Raw genomic sequence first — 13731 nt, 5'->3', positions numbered from 1 at the left:
GTAGTGGACTATTTGAGGAGGCCTCTAATTGCATCCATAAGTATGGTTTCAAACTCATGTGGTCATCAAACTGAAGCCTAGGCTTTCTTGTATGAGAACGATTGAGTTTCCAGATGTTTACAATCAATTGGTGAAGGGACATGAAGTGAATGACTTCTATTTGCAAGATGGAATTCTTTGTCACCTTCGCCAAATCTATGTGCTCAATGCAAAACACAAAAATTTGATATGGGAAGCTCACTATAGTAAGGTTGCTGGTCATTTTTGTATAGGTAAGACTACTACTATACTTCAGAGGTATTTCTATTGGCCAAAATTATGAAATGATGTTATTTCATATATTCAATCTTGTACCGCATGTGCTATTGCTAAGCCTGCCGATCGTAAACTTGGGTTGTATTCACGACTTCCTATTCTTGAAAAACCTTGGTATTCAGTTTCTATGGACTTTATGTCTAGCCTTCCCACCACCAAAAGAGGCCATGATTGTGTGTATGTTGTTGTAGATAGGCTCTCAAAAATGGTAGTAATAGTGGCATGTAAAAAACCAATTTCTGTAGAGGACACTGCAAAGCTCTTCTTTGAATACATTTGGGTTCATTTTGGTCTGCCGAATACCATTATCTCAGATAGGGACAACAGGTTTCTTAGTAAGTTCTAGTCTACACTATGGGAAAAGATGGACACAAAATTAACAAAATCTACTGCTTTCCACCCTCAAATAGATGGCCAAACAGAGGTAGTGAATCGAATGATCATACACATCCTACGAATGTACCACTCAAAACATTCCCACACATGGGATGAAAGTCTTCCATATGTTTAGCATAGCTACAATAGAGCAATTCATAGTTCAACTGGCCATAGATCATTTGAGGTTTGTCTTGCTTATCAGCCACTTGCACCCATGGATGTTGCCAGACCACTTATTCAAGCTGATCTGGTTCCACGTGTTGGTAAGGAGGAAGATAAGGCAGCCTGGTTCATTGATAGATTTCATCATCTACAACAACAAGCTCATGAAATCTTGGAACACACCAATAAGAAATATAAGGACAAACATGATGATCATCACAGTCCTCCTAAATTTCAAGTCGAGGACAAGGTATGGTTGCATATCTAGAAGAAAAGATTGTAGGGTGCCAATAGGAAGATTCATCCTCTACATTATGGGCCATACACAATCATCAAGAAAGTTGGTGATAATTCTTTCAAGCTTAATCTACCTCCATTTATGGGTCTTCATCTAGTCTTCAATGTGGAACTGTTGAAGCCATATTTTCCCCCACTATTAAATGTTGCAGATGTGGAAGAAACAATCTCCACTACATAATTGAATCCAAATGTAGCTACTCCATTCCAATGGGATCATATTGTGGACACCATGATGAAAACACTCAAACTGTAGCAGATTCACTTGTACAAAGTAGTTCGAGCAAGATAGATTGCTCAACAAGGAAAGTGGTTTACCAGGGAGCAGCTTCAAGAACGTTTTCCTCATCTCATTCAGAGTGTTGATTCAATGGGGCCCATTTCTTTCCAAGGGGGAAGTAATAATCAGAAGAAAATTTGAAATTCTCTTTCAAATATTCACCTACAACTCCTGGAGACCTTTTCAATGAATTAAACAGCTCATAATTTCAAGTCCTGTGTAGAAAGTTATGCCTAGTTAAAGTTAGGACAAATTTAATATAGTTTTTTTGAAAAATTACATAGTTTTAGATTTTATTATGTAAATAAACCTAATATGACTGTTGGTTTTTTTATTCTCAAGGAGTTGTTGGTGACCCTTGGAATCCCTTGGACTACTATATGTTGGATTTTTGACTTGAATACAATACTTTTTGGCTTGCTTCAATTCTATTCTTTCCTGTTCTTGTAAACAAAATTTACAATATAGTAGGTTCTCACTCAAGAATTGTCATCCAAATCCGTAATTTGGATCAGTTTAAATCTTGCCTAACTTTATATTCTATTTAAAATTGAATTTAATCCTATTTATTAATACAATATTTCAAGTGGCCAACAAACTTAGATCGATCCTAAAAATAAGTGACTGGGTACATCTAGAATGAATTAAAGAATACATGCTTAAACTCTCCTCCCTATCAGATGAATTTAAAAAATATGCCTTTTCTCTGCTCAACGCTTTTTCCACTCGCTAAGATGCTTCTTTAAATAGAAGACATTTTTCACATGTACAAAGTCACAATATGTTAAATCTTTCTTAAAGACCTACGATCATCTCTACAATATGCTTGAATAAGATTGAGAATAACAAAAGCAAAACGAACAGCCCAAAATTCATAAACGGAGATTTTAGGGCTAAGTTGTCATTATTAAAGAATACTTGAGGTCATTTTTTCCTTGGAGTTGTAAATCTATGATTAGTTTTGAACCATAAACATTAAGCAACATATTAAGTCTAGAGAATGTTAGACAATTTTGATTGTGTAACACTTTTAAGTCTACAAGTGTATCTTTAGTGTGACCATACACATTAAGCAACATATTAAGCCTAGAAAATGTTAGTCAATTATAAGTTACAAGCAATTATTAGATGACATGGCAATACCCAATGTATACTATCAACTAATCACCACCCATTGGTAAGACAATATGATTGCCACATTTTTTATAGGCAAAATATCCTAAGATCATTCTTACTCTCTATATTTTTACACAAGGAATCAAATTCTTATTTATCAACTTATCACACTTGTCACACAAAAACTACTCATTGGTACCTTTTATTTTTATCAGGGTATATTTATATCAATACCTGTATTTGTGTTCTCATTTACCTTAAAATATAATTTCATTTAGAATTTACATAGGCCTCAAATTATGGAAAAAGTGGTGAAATTCTCATATTCATCTAAATTTGTTTTCAATTTTGAGCCAATTTTGAGAGATTATATTGATATGTTTACATAGTATCATGTAGAATGAATTTGTATTATGTTTGGATTCTTTCTTGATCATTGACCACCATCATTTACTCATCCTTACCACATTCCTATACACCCATCCTCATGACTATTTGATCAATGATTAGTCTAAGTCATTTCCAAAATTTCCTTGCCCTAAAATTTCATACATTATTTCTTTATCCAAAAATAGTATTTAATTTTCTTGGGCACTTTCTATTGTATAGGGTCAATCACATATTGTACAAATATGAATAACATTATTTTTAAAAAATTCTAATGACTAACTCTAGGTACTTTTCCATAATTATTAGAAGCAAGCCTAGTATGTTTAATTATATGATAATAATTTTGTACATCAATGTATTTGATGACATTCACTTGAGAGCTAATTCATTAAATCTACTTCATTTGAGATCCTAAGCATTTAATGAGTATTTGTTAGAGAAAACCTTTAATTGGAGCAATAAGTCATTTTGTATATTGCATTAAGAATAAGATATAAATTACTTGTTGTAAAGTGGAAAATTGGACCCTAGTGACTCCCCACCTAGGAAGGAGAAAGGAAGTAACTAGGATGAATTTCACTTGGAGGAACTTTACATTCAAAAGGGGGTTGAATCCACTAGATCCAAATCCAAGAGAAGCAAGGATGTGAATTTAGAGTGGATTGCAAGGGTTGAAGTGTGTTTTGCCCTCTTTTGAAAATAGGAAAGTTGACATGTTGACAGTGTGGAATGAAGAGAGAAATTGAGTGAAATGAGCAGCTACTAGTTCAGGATTGTGCTGTAACTTTAGATCTGAGATAATTAGACTGATACAAATCTAATCTACAAATTTGGAGAAAAGTCGTCAGGACCATGGTGACAATGTACACGGTCCTCCACAAAATCCATGAAACAAAAAGGGTTCTTCTGTCTCAGCAAATGAAGCCCGAATTTGCAATTATAGCCACACACCTGCAACCTACAGACAAAAAAGAGGTTAAGAAGGGTTGTGGATAGGGGTTTGCCTTAGTCAAACCCTGATTGAGGAATCAACCTGGAAAGAAATTAATTGTAAATACTTAAATGGAAATGTATACCTTGTAGATCTAAAATTTGTTGATGATGATTGCTTTGCTTCTTGAATTTAATCACAAGTGTTGCATGAAATGGCATGTAACATGACCAAACCCTAACCCACACACATGCTTGCAAATGAATATTGTAATATTGCTCCAATAGATGAATGAAGAAGACTTGAATACTTGAATACTTGAATGCTTGATCATGTATATTTTCACCTATGCTTTCTTATCATCCCTTTGTTTCAATTTCGCCTCCCCCTTTCAAATGAGAAAACCAACTCCCTTTTATACATGCCTTAGAAGATTAATTCATCTCACCATAGGCTAACATTAGGGAGATTTAGGATCCTGAAATGCAGATAGGGTCAAGGGAACCTATCTTGGGACCACCCTAAGAGGGTAGGATAGGGGCACCATGCCCCTATCCAAGGGGGGTAGAGGCACCACGTCCCTATCCTGCCCTATCTTGGGGCCCAGATAGGGTTCTGAGGCTAACTCAAGGCTCAAATAGGAAGGGGTCAAGGGTTGAAAATGTAGAAAGAGGTCTCATCTAGGAAGGAGGATGTTATCACCAACATGAGGACATCAAATATGGTTAAAATTATAGGAGGTGCAATTTTATGACACTACATTTAGCCCCCACTTTAGTGGGAGTATGGCTTATGCCACTACTATCGATAAAGTAGAAGAAATAGAGATAAAGATGAGAGGTGCAGAGAAATATGACAATGAGTATAAGACATCACAAATCTTGAGGAATAAAAGACCCAGATCTTAGGATCTTAACTCACTCATACATATGCAAGAGCACACAAGACAAAAAGAGAACAAGATGCACAACACAAAAATAAAGCACAAAAGACACATGATGAGACACAAGACAACAAACCAACTAGCCAAAGAGACCTCGATACTTAGATGTGTCAACAACTAATTAGGACACAAAGACCAATGCCATCACATAAACATGAGCGATCACATAAAAGAGAAAATCTTACATCAATAGAAAAACTATGGGTTCATGAAAGGAAGAAGAGAGAGGACATGAATACACACTTTGGTGATCCATGAGAAGAAAGGCGAAAAAGAGAGAAACCATGGACATCTCACCCCTAAAAATATGTGATCGATGGAGAGAAGGACATAGAAAACTAAACCCCAGAGTCTATTTGGGTGATCCATTCAAGGGAGGAGAGTGGTCCAACACCATTAGTTCCACCCAACCTCGAGTGCACATGTGCAAGTGAGGTTCAAAGCACCTCATAGGATTCTATGCTTGAGTACACTACAACCTATATAGAATGTATAGTACAAGTGTCAATAAAGGCATGATATCTCGCTCTGAGAGTTTGTTCTCTGGTTCTAAAAATAATCACCCTGTGAGTCATCTCACTCTAAGAGTCTGTGCTCTGGTTCTGAGAATGACCCACTATTCTAGAAAAGAAAAAGTAAAGACATCTCTCTCTAAGATTCCATTCTTTGGTTATGAGAATGACCCATTATACTAGGAAAAAGTAGTGTCATCTCACTCTAAGAGTATGTCCTCTAGTTCTAAGAATGACCTATTGCACAAGAGAAAAGTGACAACATCTTTCTCTAAGAGGCTTCCCTCTGGTTCCAATAATGTCTCATTGTACAAGAAAAGTGATGGAACCTTCCTCTAAGGGGCCTCCCTCTAGTTCCAAGAATGTCCCACTGTACAATGCATGAGAGAAGTTTGGTACAAAGGAGAAGTGTGGGTGCCACCCCCTTAAGATGTCAACATAGGTTGATGTTGATATCTTAAGGAAAATAGAACAAGGATAGATACCTTCATCACAAAGAAGATATATGTTCTCCAACAATGTAATAAATCCAAGAAAGAAAGAGAATACTCCTTCAAGCCAAGATAAGATAGTTGAAAAGAGATATCTTGTTGTAAGTGTAAAGGTGATCCTTGGAGGAGAAGAGATCTTTGTTCAAAAGGCACCTACCCCGAAGAGGAGTTGTCTTAGACAAATATAACATCTTCTAGAACAAAAAAAAGGAGAGAACAATAATGCAATCCTTCCTCCTATTCCTAGGTTAAAGGGATTCTTGATGAGGAATGACTCACTTTTATACCCAAGAGGGATAGGTGAATTCATCATAGATGTGCACTACAAATCGTAAAAGAGGTTGCAGTCAAGGACTTACACCTCTTGTATAGGAGAGAATCCTTAAGCCAAAAACCAACAATTGTTCACAAGGAATGACATCAAGTAATATAACTCACACCATCCACATAATAGGGTAAAGTGGATCCCTATAGAAAGAGAGAGAGATAGATAATTTCCCCCCAAGCTAAGGGACAATGAGAAGAGCCTACACAATCTACTAGAGAAAGATTAAACATAAGAAAATATGCAATGAACTTACATGAACACATGCACGAAAAGACATTACTAAATGTAAAATACATGTCTCAAAAAGTGGTAATATTGGAAAGGAAGAGAGAAAAAGCATCACATATTCCCCAAGGGAGATTAATCATAAAATCATACCATTTTAAGAAATGATAATCACATATGAAAAATGCAGCCCCTAAAGGAAATAATGATCAATGAGAAAGAAAGAAATGGAAAGGAATGAAAATCCTTTCCCCCCAAGTGAGGACAACAAGGAGAGACATTACACATTTTCTGATGGTGATTATTTTCAAGTGATATGCCTTCCTAGTGGAACAAATCTGTTCAAGGAAGGGACACATACTTCTCAAGAGATCATTCCCTGCTAAGGGGCATATCATACTTGCGAATAATCGAAACCATAAAAGAGGTAAGATTTCCAAGAGAATGAAGGAAAGAGAAGAAGTGTAGTACTCATTAAATATTCCCCTCTCCAAGCAAAGAGGAAAACCAAAGAACAATTATATGGTCACATAATAATAACCCTATGCAAGAAAGTAGATCTAATAATGAATAATACAAAAGGATATCTAGATAAATGTATAGAAAGAAGAAGGAAAATATACTTCATGTTTCTGCCACAAAGTATGTAAAATGGAAACAATACTACCACAAATGATAAGAGCCCCTGCTAAATGGGCTAGTTATGACATAGGGTGAAGAGCAACATGAAGGGAAAAGAAGTGCTAAGGTACTATGTTTTTACCAAGCGATACAACTAGGTCTGTTGTAAGACAAATTTGTGCAAGGTCATATTGCAGTTGAACAAATTTATTAAATGCATAATATTTTCCAAGAGAATGTGAATATGAGTCATGAAAAATACAATATTCAATACCTTTCACTTGCTTAAGATTTTTGTTTTTATTTTGAAGAGGAAAAGAATTGTTCTTGTCATATTTCAATCTCCAATAGATTCTTGCAGATAATTTGTCAGGACGGTAAATATCATCTTGACATAAAAGAGAGAGTTTGTTAGGAGAGGAAGGTTGATTACCCATAGTTCTAATTTTTTCACTCTCTATGCCATCTTGAATAGATTTTTGAAATTCAAGGCAATCGTCGGCATTATGATCATGGGTTTGATGAAATGAACAAAAAGGATGTTTTGAAGAAGAAGCATAATTGTGGCCTCTCTTGATTTGTCGTCTTTGAAGCCTAACGAATTCATCCATAGAAAGAGGGCTACTACTTCATAGGCCTCTTGTGGTAGTTTGTGTAGGAGGATTTATAGGGACATGAATTCCATGCTCAAATTTCCCAATTCCTTGTCCTTTAAAACCTTGCTTTGTAATAATATGAAAGCCACAACTATAAGAATGTTGCAATTGACTTGATGGAGGAATAGGATCATGAATTTATTTGAAACTTCATGTGTAAGGAGGAAGAAAAGGATGTGTAGATGATGAAGGAGTATCATGTGAAATGACAATCTCCTTTCCTTTATCAAGCTTATCCTTTTTGGAAGATTCGAAAGAAACATCTTCATCATCTAAAAGCTCATTTTTAGTTACTTCTATGTGAGGGGAAAGGTCATGAATGAAATGCATAACATCATCCTCCCTACATATACTTTGATGTTGAAGATAGGTATTAGGAGAATAAGGAGGATCTAAAGATGTAAGAATGTTGATGTTTTGATTTTTTCCTCCTTTCTCAATGGTATGTGTGTGAGAAGAAGATCGATCCATGTTACTTTCCAATGCTTTCTCTTTCTTAGAGAGATCATTGGTTAAAGCATTAGGTATCATCTCATCCACACCAGATACCATAGGAGAGGCACAAAGGTTAGGATCTCTAGGTTTAGGGTCCACAAAAGGTTTAAGGTGATTAACATAAGAAATTGATTTTTTTAACAACATCAACATAATGCAAAATAAATGATACACTAAAGCTTTCAGATCTAATTGGAAAGAAAATAATTTGGAAATCCTAACAACATAATATGACCAAGTGCTATGAATAAAGAGAAGCAATAAGAAATGAAATAAACTCTTATCTAATGCATGATTGTAGTAAATGTATGCAAAAAGCATTGTAATCATATGTGAAAGAGAAAGTAAATCTAATTTATTAATTGCCATTGAAAGTCTCTTAATTAAATCTGAATTTGTTGGAAAAGAAAATATAAAATTAGGACCTTTTATGAAATTCAGTGTAAGATTTGAATGTGATGAATTTTGAATTTGTGTTTGACCTTAGACAGTGTTAAAATTGATAAAGTATGTCAATTTTCTTGATTTGAGCAGAAAAATATAACCAATTTCATCTCTCAAAATTTAGGGAAAAAAGATGAGGACCATGGAAAAAGTGCAAACGGTCTGACCAACTTTTTTCAAAATTTTTAGGGATGATAGAAATTAAGATTTTAATGCAGAATCCAAAAAAACAACCAATTTGGAGATGTCTACATCAGTCAAACGTAAAGTCAAAGGTCAAAAATAGAAGAATCTTAAAAATTAGGGTTTTATGATTTAACCATTGAATTTTCAAAATAAAGATATAGATTTGAATTGTAATTTGGAAATAAAAATCAGATCTAAAATAAGTAATTAAAATTTCACACTTCACAAGATTAATTTTCTCAAAATGAAAAATTAGGTTTTTTATGCAATTAACCTCTAAAATTTGCAAATAGATCAAACATGGAAATAAAAATTTGAAATTCAAATTGTAATTAATCAGATCTAATAATGATAAATCAAAATTAATCTGTAAGATGTTAGGTTCAACAAAATGTAAAGTGGAAAATTGGACCCTAGTGACTCCCCACCTAGGAGAGAGAAAGGAAGTCACAAGGATGATTTTCAGTTGGAAGAACTTTATATTCAAAAGAGGGGTTGAATCTACTAGATCCAAATCCAAGAGAAGAAAGGATGTGAATTCCGAGTGGATTGCAAGGATGGAAGTATGTTTTTTCATCTTTTGTAAATAGGAAAGTTGACTTGTTCACTATGTGGAACAAAGAGAGAAATTGAGTGAAATGAGGATCTACCGGTTTGGGATCACGTTGCAACTTTGGATCTGAGATAATTAGACTAATAAGGATCTACCCTGCAAATTTGGAGAAAATTTGTCGGAACCGTGGCGACAATGTACATGGTCCTCCACAAAATCCGCGAAATGAAAAGGGTTCTTCCGTCTCTGCAAGTGAAGCCAAAACCTGCAATTAAATCTATAGATCTGGAACCTACACACAAAAAAGAAGTGAAGACGGGTTGTGGATAAGGGTTTTCCTTAGTCATACCCAGGTTGAGGAATCAACCTTGAAAGAAAGTAATTGCAAATACTTAAATGGAAATGTATACCTTGTAGATCTCCAATTTATTGATGATGATCGCTTTGCTTCTTGAATGTAATCACAAGTGTTGCATGAAATGGCATGTAACATGACAAAACCCTAACAGACACACATGCTTGCAAATGAATGTTGTAATATTGTTCCAATGGATGAATGAAGAAGACTTGAATTCTTGAATGCTTGATCATGTATATTTTCACCTATGCTTGCTTATCATTCCTTCACTTGAATTTTGCCACCCCCTTTCAAATGAGAAAACCAACTTCCTTTTATACATGCCTTAGAAGATTAATTGATCTCACCAAAGGCTGACATAGGAGAGATTTGGGATCTCGAAGTGCAGCTAGGGTCAGGGGGACCTATCTTGGGGCAACCCTAAGAGGGTGGGATAGGGGTGCCACACCCCTGTCCTACCCTATCTTGGGTCTCGGACACGGTCCTGAAGCTATCTCAGGCCTCAAATAGGAAGGGGTCAAGGGATTAAAATATAGAAAGAGGTCTTGTCTAGGAAGGGGGATGTTGTCGCCAAGGTGATGACCTCAAATGTGGTTAAAATTGTAGGAGGTGCAGTTTTAAGACACTGCACTTGTATTATTATTAATAATATTATTTAGTCATTTTATTATTACTATTACAATATTCCAAAATGATTTTAAATACTGATAATACCTAGCATCAATACAAGATTAGAGAGTTTTGTGAATTGAAGAAGTGGATTATATAAAATACAATATGCTATTTATGGATCACAAATCAAATTTTTTTATTCAACGTTAACCTAAAAGTAGAGTATCAACCCAAATAGATTTTTATACTACACATAATTTAAAAACAATAAGAATTCAAATATTAATATTTTTCTACAATGTAACATATTGATTACCCACACCCTTTCCTCCAACAAGAGCTCAATACAATCTTCCTTCACAATATTTTTTTATAATAATATTATTATTTTACAATGTTTCCCATTCCAAGCTATTGACTGATTATACATAATTTTACAAATTTACTTAATTAATCTATAATAACTTAAAAAAAGGTATGGTTTTCGAGCACAATCTTAATTACTCAACATTACTTTGTCAACAATTTATGGCTAGTTAGATTTCACGTCCCCATACTATGACAGGCCCATGTACCCATCTGTACCAAGAGCAAGGCAGCTCCAGATTCATCATGGGTGAGTTAGAGGTTATCCATAGGAAAGTTATTTAGAAGAATGTACATTTGGTGTATTCTTATCAGTAGGCCTTTGTTTCATCTGGTCTTATTCGTTTTTTTTTTGTAGATTGTTTTGTGGGCTTGGCCCTAGTTTGTTTAGCTTTTGTTGTTGGTTTTGGACTTTGATGTTTATTTTTTGGATATTGTAAAACTTTTGGGTTTCCAGTCCCTATAAAACTTGTTTACCTTAATCAAAAACAAAGTATGGCTAGTCATAGTTTAGTTATATTTTGAGTAGTTTAAGTTGAATTGTTCTGGTTGTGTTTTTTATTATGTAAGGGTGAGTTATGGTTTGCTGCTCTTTGGTTTCTAACTATTTTTGGATAGTTGCTTCTTGATAGAGTGATGTATTGTTTTGTTAGCTCTGTAATGGGATAAGGGTCCTCTCTTTGCCTACTTAATAAAAAACAAAACAAATTATTCAAGAATGCGATTCTATAGAACAACTTGACTAATGAATGACCATAATTTTTTTTTCAAAGAATGAATACAATTTAAAAAGCTTTTTCAGTCATTATTATTCAGGCAATGTACATTTAATCAATCATTATAATTCCAGCTTTGTATCCCATTCAGAATTCAATTTAATCCTATTTATTTCATATACAATATTACAAGTGGCCAACAAACTTTGGTCGACCCTAAAAATAAGTAACTAGGTACGTCTGGAATGAATTAAAGAATACATGCTCAATCTCTCGTCCCTATCAGACGAATTCAGAAACGTGCATTTTCTCTGCTCGGTAGTCTTTCCAGCCGCTAAGACGCTGCTCTAAACTGAAGATATATTTCGCTAGTACATAGTTACAATATGTGAAAATCTTTTTTAAAGATCTATGATGATGTCTATAATATACTTCCATAGCCCACAAATTACGACATGTTGAAGTAGATTGAGAATAACAAAAGCAAAACTAAAAACCCCATGTTCATAAACGGAGATTTTAGTGCTGAGTTGTGGTTACTAGAGAATCCACCACCGTGAGGTCGTGTTTTCCTTGGAGTTGTAAATCCACCACCTCCGTTCCCACCACCAATTTCTCCGCCACCTCCTCCCTCGCCTCTTCCGCCTCCTCCCTCGCCTCTTCCGCCACCTCCTCCCTTGCCTCTTCCGCCACCTCCTTCCCCCCTAAAGCTCTCATTGGGCACCACAGATCCTGCAACCACTCTCATCACAGTAAATGCTTGAACACCCAACACTTTTTTCTCAAGTTAAAGATGGTGGCTGTTTATCGTTTGTAAGCCTATTTTACCATTCTAGCAAGATGAAATAGGTTAGGATTTTTTCTTCTTACCGAATGTGTTGCCAAGGATGAAGGCTGGGCTATGACCCCAAGCTCTGTTCAAACTCTCCTTGGTAGACTCAATGGATCCATCATTGCCATCGATCCCCAACACCCCCACCAAGACTGTAAACAATATACCTGCAGTAAGGCCTGCAAATAGAAATAAACGACAATTCATTTGAGCTTTTTTTTTTGCAGGTGAAGATTTTTATCTGGCTGTTTCATTTAGAGCACTATTATATATAGCGTAGATTGGAATTTAAATTTTACCTTGTTTACAAGTTTTGAAAATGTACTGTTTGTGCATCTACATTAAAGGTAGCCACGTCTAACACTATTTCTTATTCTCTATGTTTCTTATCTTCTATTATAAGAACACGCAATCAATATTCATTAACAAGAGTTCACTATTCAATGAATACTTTTTTCAATACCCTATGAAACATTACCCAGTGGGAGGCAGCTGTACTTTCTTTTCTTTTTAAGGAATTGGTTTCCACATCCTTTGATCCTTACCGGGTTTCCACATCCTTTGATCCTTACCAGGTTTTTAAAACCTAGTTGGTTTCATGATAGATTGGGCCATCTAATACAATAATACGATAATAGATAAACTTGTATTAGAATATAAGCATAGTTAGTAATTCAATTAAAAGCATTCACTATCGCCAACACATGAGCAATCATTGCCAATCTTATCTCACATTACGAACATTATTTTTAAATAGAAATCATCTATAATTATGACTACTTCAGCTAAGGATGGGATCGTGAATTTGATCATCAAATTCATTATTCCAATAAACTCCTATCATTAAGAATATCAAATCAAGCATTTTTAGTTATGTATACATTCTTCTCATCTCAATATGTTGTCTAAAGTTTAGTTCAAGATATGTTAAAATTTAAAATTGTTTATTTCAATTTTATGATATTCATATATATTTTAATTTTTTAAATATCTAAGAGTTAAATCACACTTAGTTTTATCCCTCTATTTCAAGTTATATTTATTTTTATTTTTATAGAAGGTTTAATTATTTACTTCATATAAAATTGTTAATGCATAACTTTCCTACATAACCTTAAAGGCTAGATCTCATAATTAAATAAGTTATTCCTTTAATTTTTAGAGTCGATTCTAATGCCTAACCGTTGGCAACCTTGTGATGTTAGATTTGTAGTTCAATTAATAAATTTTCCTTTTGAATTTTAGGTTATGATTTATTTCCTATTGAGTGTTGTGCTTGACTCACCTACATGTTCTAAAATGCGGTTCCTCCACTTATAAGTTGTTGGTGTCTAATATGTTTATCTACATGGTTTAGATAGAATACCATAGTTTTGTTATTACTATTATTTATGCAATGAGAAAATGTAATCCTAATTATTTGATGTTTAAACACAATGATTTATGTATATGAATGTATGGACACATACTTTCTTTTAGTTTTTTGATAATTAAGCTAATGAAAGGATGAGTACCCATTAATTA

Source organism: Cryptomeria japonica, chromosome 5 (assembly GCF_030272615.1).
Source record: "Cryptomeria japonica chromosome 5, Sugi_1.0, whole genome shotgun sequence".
In the NCBI taxonomy this organism is placed as follows: Eukaryota; Viridiplantae; Streptophyta; class Pinopsida; order Cupressales; family Cupressaceae; genus Cryptomeria; species Cryptomeria japonica.
The sequence above is the reverse complement of the archived record's forward strand: the minus strand, read 5'-3'. Positions refer to the sequence as shown.